Raw genomic sequence first — 11,825 nt, 5'->3', positions numbered from 1 at the left:
GCAAGTTGTGAATGGTATCTGAGTTATCGTCAAACCAGTCTTGGTGGTTTCTGCTCTTATGGCTGATGGATTGGGCTGCTGTCTCATAGAGTGCAAAGCTGATATAGGTCTACTATTGTTCCATGGCATTTTCTGAACTCAGACAAGGTTCCAGCTCCCTTAGTTTCTCAGCTAGGATGCGTCGAAACTCACTTCTTGCTTCTGTGTTCCTCAGGGGGTTGCAATTTAACTGATTTTTATTGGGTTTTTGCAGCCGAGGGGGGGGACGACGCACTTTCATAAGGAGCTTGCCCACAGTTTGTTAATGTCCTTTGCTAGTTCCATGATGGGATGACTGCTCGGGTGACCATAGGAGGACAAGAATCCAAGCCCTTCTTTGTATGCACTGGTGTGAGGCAGGGGTGTATGCTAGCAGCAGTGCTCTTTAACATCTTCCTCTTGTGTGTTACCAAGCTTCTCCACAATGAGTTTGAGGACAGCAGTGGTGTGGCAGTTGATGCACCCTCAATAACTCTCGGAGACTGGATGTGAACAGTAGGCTTTTATTAGCAGGAAAAAGGGAGCACAACATCTCGGAGACTGAGAGAGGAGCAGTGCCCCAGTCGCCTTTATACAGGGGTCTGTGAGAGGAGCCACAGGAGCAGTCAGCAGAGGGGCGTGTCCAGACAGGTATATATAGTTTACCACAGCAGTGGACATCAGATCAGATGGCAACCCCTTTAACATCAGGAGGCTCCACGTAATCACCAAACTCCATAGAGAGCTGGTCCTGGAACTGCAGAATGCAGATGACTGTGCTCTTGTGGCCCATACTCTGGAGGATCTTCAGACTGTCCTTGCTGTGGCGGTGAGAGCGTACAGCAGGGTTGGGGGTTGACTGTCAATACCACCAAGGCAGAAGTGGCTTGCCAATGGAGCACCAGTGTCCCACCCACCCTACCTACCTTCACTGTTGGTGATGAAAAGCTGTCAGTAGAGCCATCTTTCAAATATCTGGGGAGCATTCTCTCTGATAATAGTGGCATTGACAACGACATCCAGAGCTGCATTAAACAGACGTCAGCTGCCTTTAGAAGACTTCGGTGTAGAGTCTTTCAGAACAGGAGCCTTCGTCCCTCCACAAAGATCGCTGTATACCAAGCTGTCTGTATCACCACCCTCCTTTATAGCTGTGAAGCTTGGGCAACCTACAGCCATCACATCAAGTCCTTGGAGCGCTTCCACATAAGCTGCCTTCAGTGCATCCTGAGAATTACTTGGTGTGAGTGGGTGCCTCACACTGAAATACTTGTAAAGACCAACTGCAGAAGTATTGAGTCCGTGATCACCCAGTGTCAGCTGCAGTGGCTGGAGCATGTGATAAGGATGTCCCCTTGTCGGCTGCCCCACGGAGTGTTATACAGCTAGCTATTCCATGGTCGACCCTCAGCTGGAGGGCCGAAAAATCGCTGTAAGGATCAGATGAAAAATGCTTTAAGGAAGTGCAAGATCAGGCCTGAGGACCTGGAGGATGTTGCTGCTAACCGTAATACTTGACGACAGCTGTGTAGGGATGGGGTTCATATTCTGGAGATGGAAAGAACAACCAGAAGACAGCCAGGAGAAATGCAGCTGTTGCCATCACTACCATATATGCATGTCCCATCTGCAATAGAACTTGTGGGTCCAGGATAGGTCTGTATCATCATCAAAGATCTCACCGTTAAAGGTGTGGACGTTGTCATCGGATTCCGATGGACAACCAATGAAGAAGAGATGTAGTTTATATGGATTTCAGCAACGCATTTGACTAAATACCCCATGCAAGGCTTATTGAGAAAGTAAGGATGGGATCCAAGGGGACCTTGCTTTGTGGATCCAGAACTGGCTGCCCACAGAAGGCAAAGAGTAGTTGTAGAGGGGTCATATTCTGCATGGAGGCCAGTGACCAGTGGTGTGCCCAACGGATCTGTTCTGGGATCCCTACTCTTCGTGATTTTTATAAATGACCTGGATGAGGAAGTGGGGGGATGGGTTAGTAAACTTGCTGATAACACAAAGGTTGGGGGTGTTCTGGACAGTGTTGGGGGCTGTCAGGTTACAGCGGGACATTGGTAGGATGAAAAACTGGGCTGAGAAGTGACAGATGGAGTTCAACCCAGATAAGTGTGAGGTGGATGAATCTCTGTTGTATATGGTGACATGAACAAGTATGTATTTAGAATAATAACTTTGAACCTCCTCTGAATCCTCTCCAATGCAATTACCTCCTTCCTACGAGAACACAAGAGACTATGGATGCTGGAATCTGGAGTGAGAAGCAAACTGTTGGAAGAACTCTGGCTCAGATAGTATCTGTGGAAGCAAAATGATGATCAATGCTTCAGGTTGAGACCCTGCATCGGGATTGAGAGTGTTGAGGGAAAAGAGCCAGCATCTAGAAGTGAGAGGCAAGACAAGATGGCGCCAGTGATCAACATGACCAGTGGTGACATCTTGCAGACAGCTCACAAAACTATTTCTATGTTTTCTTCTTCTTTCAAGTATGCTTCTTCTCTTGAATTGCGATTGATCGCACCCTGTAATTTCCATCTTGTTGCCATGTTTTGGGCCCATTGAGCGATCTGGCGGGCATCTCCTAGAGAATTCGGCAAGTTGGGAGTGGAGTGTGTGGCCCTTGTTTCTTAATGGCAGAATGTGAACCCATGGTTAGCTCCATTACTCCTTGCTGATTAAAGTGTTGAGTAAGATTGAAATCAAATGAGAGCAGAAGACGAGCGGGTTTTCAAAGCTGTCAGCTTGTGTTTGACTGGTCTACATGTCACTGCTGCTGAGGAAGGGTGCAACTTTGCTCACCTTGGTGGCAGGACTCATGGCTTTGGGACTGTTTTCAGAGGACTTTACAGTTTAATTTTTAATGTACACTGGAATTGAACTCTGAAAGCACTCTATGGTTGTTGACTCATTTTTGGGGAACTCAATGGTTCATGTTCCCTGTGTTTCTGGTTATTTTTCTTTTTTATTCTGGTTATGCTTTTAATGCAATTTGATCAAGGCATTTTGAACTGTCACAGTGGCTGTCACTCCTGTATCCTCTCAGGAATCCTGTAGTTATCCTCTGTAATTTGCTCGCTTTTTTGCTGTTTCCGTGATTTATTCCTTTTTTTATGTTGGGTGTTTGATGCTTTCTTTAAATGGGTTCCATGGTGTTTGTTTTTCTGACTGCCTGCAGAAGGACAAATCTCAAGGTTGTATACTGTATACATACTTTGTTAATAAATGTACTTTGAAACTTTGAGGGAAGGGTGAGATGATGCCTAGAAGGTGATAGGTGGAACCAGATTAGGGGAGGCTGATAGGCAGATAGAGTGGATATAGTCCAGAAGCTGGGCGGTGATGGGTGGAGGTGACAAGGGGGTATAGGGAGGTTGAGGCAGAAGCTTGTAGGAGATTTTGCATGTGAAGCCAGTTGGCAGAATGACTTTTTTCATTAGGAAGTAATATATCCTATCATGAATAGAACTCTACATGGTAGTTGCCTGTTACTACCCAATGTGTGACATGAACCATCCTGTTCTGACATTATGCCCCCAGATAGTATCCTATATGCCTGTATAGAATCAGACTTCAGAAACAGAATCACGTTTACTATCACTGATGTATGTCATGAAATTTATTATTTTTCAATATTGTGCAAGACACAGAAGTTACTATAAGTCACAAAGATAAATAGTGCAAAGGAGGAATGGTTATGTGGTGTTCAGGGGTTCATAGACTTCAGAAATATGATGGCAGAGGAGAGGAAGCAGTTTCTAAGACATTGAATATGAGCTTCAGCCTCTTCCTCCACAATGGTAGTAATGAGAAGGGGGTGTGTCCTGGATGGTAAGGGTCCTTCATCATGGATGCAGTCTTCTTAAGGCATTGCTTCTTGAAGACATCCTCAACAATGTGTGCATGTGATGGAGCTGGCTGTCCCTACTGCCCTCTGCAGCCTTTTTTGATCTAATGCATAGGAGACTCCATACCAGGCAATGATACAGCTACTCAGAATGCTCTCCTTATATTGCCTGTACTGGTATTTTCAAGGACCCTTGGACATGTATAAGATCTTTCGTTCCTCAGTATGTCACCAGGTTAAAATATGGCCCAAGTGCAGAGTGAGAGACACTGAAGCAGGTCGATAGTTCACAGACTTTAATGCAAACACTGTTAAAGAGAAGAGAAAACAATGAATGCTAGGCCAAACAGGGCCGTTAACTAAAACTCTCAAATGGAAAATGAAGCCTACACTGTGGCTGAAAAGAACAACTAAGAATAAAACGAATACCGCTAGACTTCAGAGTCATTTGACTCGACAGTCCAGCTTCTCAGGCAAGGCGGAATGCAAGCAGGCAGCGAAACATAGCTGTGTCTAAAGGCTGATTTATACATGCGTACGGGCTTCGCCACAACCTGTGCCGTAACCCTGATTTTCACATTCATCGTTCTATGCCGTAGCGAGCATGCGTTGGTGTGTGCCAAAAAGCTGGTTGGCGGTGTGGTTTCTGTGTCACTGTGTTGAGTTTCTTCGAGAGAGAGACATGGATGAGGAAATGCATTTTAAACATTTTCGCATGTCGGCAGGTAGATTTGATAATTTGGTTCATCGATTTTGCATCCGTGTACGCACAGCCTGCAGACATGGCGGAGAAGAAGCAACCGGAAATGCAATGCTACCAAATGGACCAATCACAGTTGTTGCGGTCTGCGTTGCCGCGACGTGTGAGTAGCTTTCCTGGAGAGGTGCAAGTCACCCTACAGCGTAGGTGCGGCATAGGGTACGCATTACCTACGGCATCGATGTGACGCACGGTATAAATCAGCCTTAAGTCTCGACAAATGCTATGACAGAATGAATGGAGTTAAATACTATCACACTGAAATAATAATTAGCTGACATGTGCATATTCATGAGCACAATTGCCAAATTTGCTGTGTTGCTGATTCTGTGGTTGTGACAGTACTTCCATGAGTTTGACCATTATGTATTTCCTAGTATAATTAGAGCTGATAAAATGCATCAACTCACATTTTTCAGGATTAAATTCCTTCTGTTACTGCTTTATCTATTTTAAGTTCCATCAAAGTTAATGAACATTCAGAATCTTATCTATGGTCTTCCACACAACACTTAAGCAGATTCCAGAGTGTGAGAATTCAGAACAGGAATGGGTCAGGTAAGCCCTTGAACCTGCCCATGTCACCAAGAGCATGGTTAATTTGCAGGGGAAGCCAGATCTCCAACACTACTTTCTGTTGCACGGAGGGACTGAGGAGAACCCGAGTGCAGGACACAGGCACGGAGATTGATTTGGGATGCTTGCAGAGACGTGAACGTTAAACAGCAAACAGGAGGAATCTTGACACAGAGCTCTGATATGGAGTCTTGACACAGACGGGGTTTTCATGGATTATCTGAAAACTGGAGCTGAATTTAGAACTAATGGTTCTAAGTGGTCGGGAAATGAAGTTATCACACAGATGTAACCAACGAACTGGCGACCAGTGGTTGTGACGCAGTGTTTCTTATTCTGCAGTTCTTGATGGAGACCAGGTGTGCTGTCATCAAGCGAATTAGCAGTAAATGGGAGATTAACGATTGGAATCAAATAGGGGCAAGATAGGGAATTAACAATTGGGACCATGACAATACCCCCCCTCCCCCGAAGGGAGCCTCCAGGCAATTCACCAGGCTTGTCTGGATGGTCCCGATGGAAATCCCAGATGAGGGAAGGGTCCAGGATGAAGGAGCGGGGAATCCAAGAGCATTCCTCCGGGTCGTTTCCTTTCCAATCTGCCTCGGCTTCAGCAGCATACATCTAGTAATCGCTGGACAGTGTACGCCGGGTGGTCATCGATGATCCAGGTGGGTGGAAGGGGTTCGGCTGGAGAGCACAAAGGGCTAACAGATACCGGCTTCAGTTGAGAAACATGGAATGTAGGATGGATGTGCATAGATCCAGGCAGTTCGAGTTGGACCGCAGTGGGATTGATAATATTCTCAATCCGAAAGGTCCCAGGAAGCGAGGGGTGAGTTTCTTGGGCTCGTTCTTGAAGGGGATGTCTTTAGAAGAGAGCCAAACTTTCTGCCCAGGTTGATAATCAGGCGCAGGAATCCGATGGTGATTGACAATCCTCCGGTTGCGGTCGGCTGAGCAGAGCAGGGCCGTGCGCGTGTCTTCCCAGATCTTGCAGCGCTGGTGGAGATGGGCTTGAACAGAGGCACAGCAATGTCCTCTTCATGAGCGGAGAACAGAGGGGGTTGGTAACCGAGGGAGCATTCAAAGGGGGAGCTTCCGGTGGCGGTGCTGACAAGTGAGTTGTGGGCGTACTCCACCCAAGCATGATGGGTGCTCGGGTTATTGGCCATTATATAGCGCAGTGCTGCTTCCAAATTCTGGTTAGCCCATTCTGCTTGACCGTTCATCTGTGGATGATAGCCAGACAACGGACTTACTGAGGCACCAAGGGCTTGACAAAAAGATCTCCAGACTTGAGAGACGAATTGGGGACCCTGGTCAGAAATAATGTTTGAAGAAATTCCATGAAGGTGGAAGACGTGATGATCAGCTGTTTCCCAAGCTGTAAGAAATTTAGGAATGGCTACGAAGTGCACGGCTTTGGAGAAGCGGTCCACCACGGTGAGTACGGCAGTGTTCCTATATGAAGGGGGTTGTCCCGTAACAAAATCCAGTGCTATGTGAGACCAAGGACGGCTAGGAATAGGTATGGGACAAAACAATCCAGCAGGTGGTCGGTGGGAGGCTTTTCCTTAGGTACAAACAGAACAGGCAGAGACAAAGGAACAGGTATCAGCATCCGTGGTGGGCCACCAGAAGTGCCTCTTCAGAAGGGACAGCATCCGATCAATCCCGGGATGGCAGGCGAAACGAGACATGTGCCCCCACTGGAGAACCTGAGATTGAATGGAATCAGGCACAAAAAGGCAATTGGAGGGTCTGTTGCCTGGGTCAGGTTGGGCCCATTGGGCCTCTTTGACTATGGCCTCGATCTCTCAGGTGAGGGCAGTCACCACACAGGATGGTGGCAGAATGGTCTCGGGGTTGGGAAGGCCCTCCTTGGAAATATATTGACGGCAGAGAGCTTCACGTTCTTGGACCCCGGACAATAGGTGAGTGTAAACCTGAACGGCCAAAAAATAATGCCCAACAGGCTTGGCAGGAATTCAGGTGTTTTGCATTTTGGATATATTCAAGGTTCTTGTGATCAGTCCAGACAATAAATGGATGTTCCACCCCCTCCAACCAGTGCCTCCACTCCTCCAAAGCAAGTTTGACTGCCAGTAACTCCCGATTCCCTACATCGTAATTTCGTTTGGCGGGGGCACACTGGCAAGAAAAGAAGGCACAGGGATGAAGTTTCTGATCAGGGCCTGAATGTTGGGAGAGGAACGTTCCCACCCCAGAGTCAGAGGCGTCGACCTCCACAATGAACTGATAAGAGGGGTCTGGTTGGACTAGGATTGGAGCGGATGTGAAAAGCCTCTTCAACTCCGAGAACATTGAGTCAGCTTCGGGGTCCCAGTGAAAAGGGGTCGTAGGTGAGGTGAGTTGGGTAAGGGGTGCTGCCACCCAACTATAATCCCAGATGAACTGGCGATAGAAGTTCGCAAACCCCAGAAATCATTGGAGTTGCTTGCATGCCGTGGGTCTTGGCCTCTCCGCCACCGCCTGGATCTTCTCGGGATCCACTCTCACTCACCCGCTGTCGATGATGTACCCTAAGAAGCTGACTGAGGGGACATGGAACTCACACTTCTCAGCTTTAATAAATAATTTGTTCTCCCGAAGCCTCTGTAGAACCTGACAGACATGATGGGTGTGTTCCTGGAAACTGCTGGAGAAGAATAGGATGTCATCCAGATAAACAAACACAAAACAGTTAATAAAGTCTCTTAGGACATTGTTAATCAGGGCTTGGAAGACGGCGAGGGCATTGGTGAGGCCAAGTGGCATGACCAGGTATTTGAAGTGGCCTAGAGGAGTATTGAATGCTGTTTTCCACTCATCTCCCTCCCTTATTCAGACCAGGTGGTAGGCACTTCGTGGGTCCAACTTGGAGAAGATGGTGGCTCCGTGAAGTAATTCGAAAGCAGAATTTATGAGGGGCAGTGGATACTTGTTCTTTTGGGTTATATTATTTAGGTCTCAGTAGTCAATGCAGGGACACAGTGAACCATCCTTCTTCCCCACAAAGAAGAACCCTGCACCCACTGGGGAGGATGAGGGTCGTATAATGCCCGCCGCGAGAGATTCACTGATGTAACCCTCCATTGCTTCCCTCTCTGGTCTGGACAAGTTATACAGCTGTCTGGTGGATAGAGGAGCTCCGGGAAGAAGGTCAATAGCACAATCATATGGTCGGTGTGCAGGCAGGGAAAGGGCCCATTGCTTTCTAAACACTTGTCCTAGGTCATGGTACTCCGCTGGAACCCTGGACAAGTCGGGGGGTTTCAGTGGCAGACGAGGTCACGGGGGATTTTAGATTTAGATTATCAGATTAGGAGGACACTCAGTCCTTGTTTATTGTCATTTAGTAATGCATGCATTAAGGAATGATACAACGTTCCTCCAGTATGATATCACAGAAACACCAGACAGACCAAGACTAACTGACAAAAGACACGTAATTATAACATATAGTTACAACAGTGCAAAACAATACCGTAATTTGACAAAAGAGCAGGCCATGGGCATGGTTAAAAAAAAGTCTCAAAGTCCCAACAGCCCATCATCTCACGCAGACGGTAGAAGGAAGAGAAACTCTTCCTGCCATGAACCTCCAGCGCTGCAAACTTGCCAATGCAGCACCCTGGAAACACCCGACCACAGCCAACTCTGAGTCCGTCCGAAAACTTCAAGCCTCCGACCAGCCCCCCGACACCGAGCACCATCTCTGCCGAGCGCTTCGACCCCGACCCTGGCCGCCAAGCAACAGGCAAAGCCGAGGATTCGGGGCCTTCCTCTCCAGAGATTTTTCGATCACACAGTAGCAGAGGCAGCGAAACAGGCATTTTGGAAGTTTCACCAGATGTTCCTCTGTGCTTCTCACATCCGTCTCCATCAAATCAGGATCGTACATGGCATCCTACTTGACAGATAACGGATATTCATCTCAGGGTGGCCGCTGCGCGCTGTGTCACGCTGCTATCTTTTCTCTCATTTTTTTTTACAAAGGAAAGGGCTGACCGTAGAGAAGAGGAGTGACAAAACAGACTTCAGCTGACTATCTTCCAGGTGGACCAATCAATATGGGGATTATGGCGGCTTAACTAGGGGTACCCAAGAACTATAGGAGCTTGAGGAGAAAAAATTAGGTTAAATTGTACCTCTTCCCGATGGTTCCCAGAGAGAATCAATGACAGTGGAGGAGTACAGTGAGTGACATGGGCCAGAAGTCTTCTGTCCAGTGCCCGGGCTTCCAGAGGGTTACTCAGCAGCTCCCGAGGAATTCCACCCTGGAAAGCTATGTCTTCATCCAACAGATTTTCCTGGGCACTGGAGTCCACCAAGGCGGACAGAGACAGGGACTGCTGGTGGTAGCTTGGATCTGCATTCGAGTTTGGGGGACAGAAGGGGATGTTGTCTGACTCACCAGCATCCCCCTTTCTACTGGCCGAAAGGAACAGGTACCATGAAAATGGCCAGACTGACCGCAATAGAGACAATCCCCTGCTCTTAATCTCCGGAGTCGCTCTGTGGGAGAAAGGCGGTTCCATCCCAGCAACATTGGTTCCTCTCCTGGGGTGGTGGAAACGGCCAGACCAGGAGCTATTCTAGGAGCAGGAGGAGGGGAGAGGCTAGGGCTGGGAGAAGAAGGTGAAGTGTGCCGTGGGGTGACTGAAGGTGTAGGACGACCAGTCCTCTCCCTTTGACGTTCTCAGAGTCGGTTGTCCAGCCTGGTAGCTAGGGAGATCAATGAATCCAGGCTGTTGGTGTCATCCCTTGCTGCCAACTCATCCTTTACCATGTCACAGAGGCCTTGCCAAAATACATCCTGGAGTACCTCATCATTCCACCCCGAGTCGGCTGCTAGCATCCAGAACTCCACAGAGTATTTGGAAACACTGCAGGAGCCCTGATGGAGGGTGAGTAGTTGCTTAGCAGCATCTTTACCATGGACAGAATGGTCAAAAATCTTCCTCATTTCTGAGATGAAGGTAGGGAATGAAGTGCAGGTCTCTGGCTGATTATCCCAAATCATGGTGGCCCACACTAAGGCACTTCCTCGCAACAACCCCATGATGTAAGCTATCTTTGATCTCTCCATGGTGTACGTGGATGACTGCTGCTCAAACACCAAGTAGCATTGCAGCAGAAAGGCCTGGCACTTCCCCAGATCCCCAGTGTAGGGTTCTGGTTCAGGTACGTGTGGCTCTCTTAGTGGTCGTGTTGTCGACACATAAGGTATTGCCACTACAAGCTGTCCGGGCTGGTCAGACAGAGTTCCCGGAGTGGATGGGGTAAGATGAATGGATACTCAGTGAACTGGGCCCGTATGTTCACTGACCTTTTTTACGTTCACTAACAGGGAACAGAGGTTCCCCATGATATCCCGGAGCACCTGATTGCCCTGGCTGGCAAGGGCTTGTTGCAGGGAATTTGTGTCCGCTGGGTTCATTGTGGCCAGTTTGTGTCTGCTCCAATAGGAGCAACTGAGGAGAACCCAAGTGCAGGACACAGGTACAGAGATTGAGTTGAGATGCTGGCGCAGGCGTGAATGTTGAACAGCAAACAGGAGGAATCTTGATACGGAGCTCTGATATGGAGTCTTGGCATGGAAACAGGGTTTTCATGGATTATCTTGAAACTGGAGCTGAATTTAGAACTAACGGTTTTAAGCAATCAGGAAATGAAGTTATCACACGGGAATTGACCAATGAACTGGCGACCAGTGGTTGTGACGCCAGGGATCTTATACTGCAGTTCTTGATGGAGACCAAGTGTGCTGTCATCGAGCGAATTAGCAGTAAATGGGAAATTAATGATTGGAATCAAGGCATAATCAAAGGAGATTAGGGACAAGAAAGGGAATTAGCAATCGGGACTAAGACACTTTCTTGAAATATAGTCCTGTCCAGTCGCTCCATATATTTTTTTTATTGTAAATACCTGGGGGTAAATGAATCTTAAGGTAGATGGAAGGAAATCAGAGTACCCAGAGAAAACTTACATAGTTCATGGGCAGAACGTACAAACTCCTTACAGGCAGCACCGGAAATGAAATCCAATCTCTGACACCCCGAGGTGAAATAGCATCATGCTAACTGCTATGCTACTCTGGCACCCAATATACTAATATGAATCTCAGGGTAGTGTATGGAAATGGATAGTACTTTGATAAATTTACATTGAACTTTGGACTTTAAACTTTGAAATCCCTCTGAAACTTTACTATTCATGTACCTTTCCAAATGTCTTTCAAATATTGTAAGTGTGCTTACTTCATACAGCTTCCTCTGACAGCGTGTTCTAGATATGCATTACCCCCTGTGCAAAGAACATTCCCCTGAGATTCCTTCCCCTCATTTTAATCAATGTCCAAAACATTGACTGTTATTCCCCTCCATAGATACTACATGACGTGCCGAGTTCGTCAAGATTTCCGGCATCTGGAGGATCTATTGTATGTACATGGTAACTTCATACTTGATCTCTGCGTCAATAGTTTCATAAGGATATTTAAGGATCAGATTTATTCACCTCATGCATTTAAATGTGTATGAATTTGCTGAAGAGTGTTGGTCAGGGCACAACACACAACAAAAAGACATTCAGCTATTA

Source organism: Hypanus sabinus, chromosome 8 (assembly GCF_030144855.1).
Source record: "Hypanus sabinus isolate sHypSab1 chromosome 8, sHypSab1.hap1, whole genome shotgun sequence".
NCBI lineage: Eukaryota > Metazoa > Chordata > Chondrichthyes > Myliobatiformes > Dasyatidae > Hypanus > Hypanus sabinus.
The sequence above is the reverse complement of the archived record's forward strand: the minus strand, read 5'-3'. Positions refer to the sequence as shown.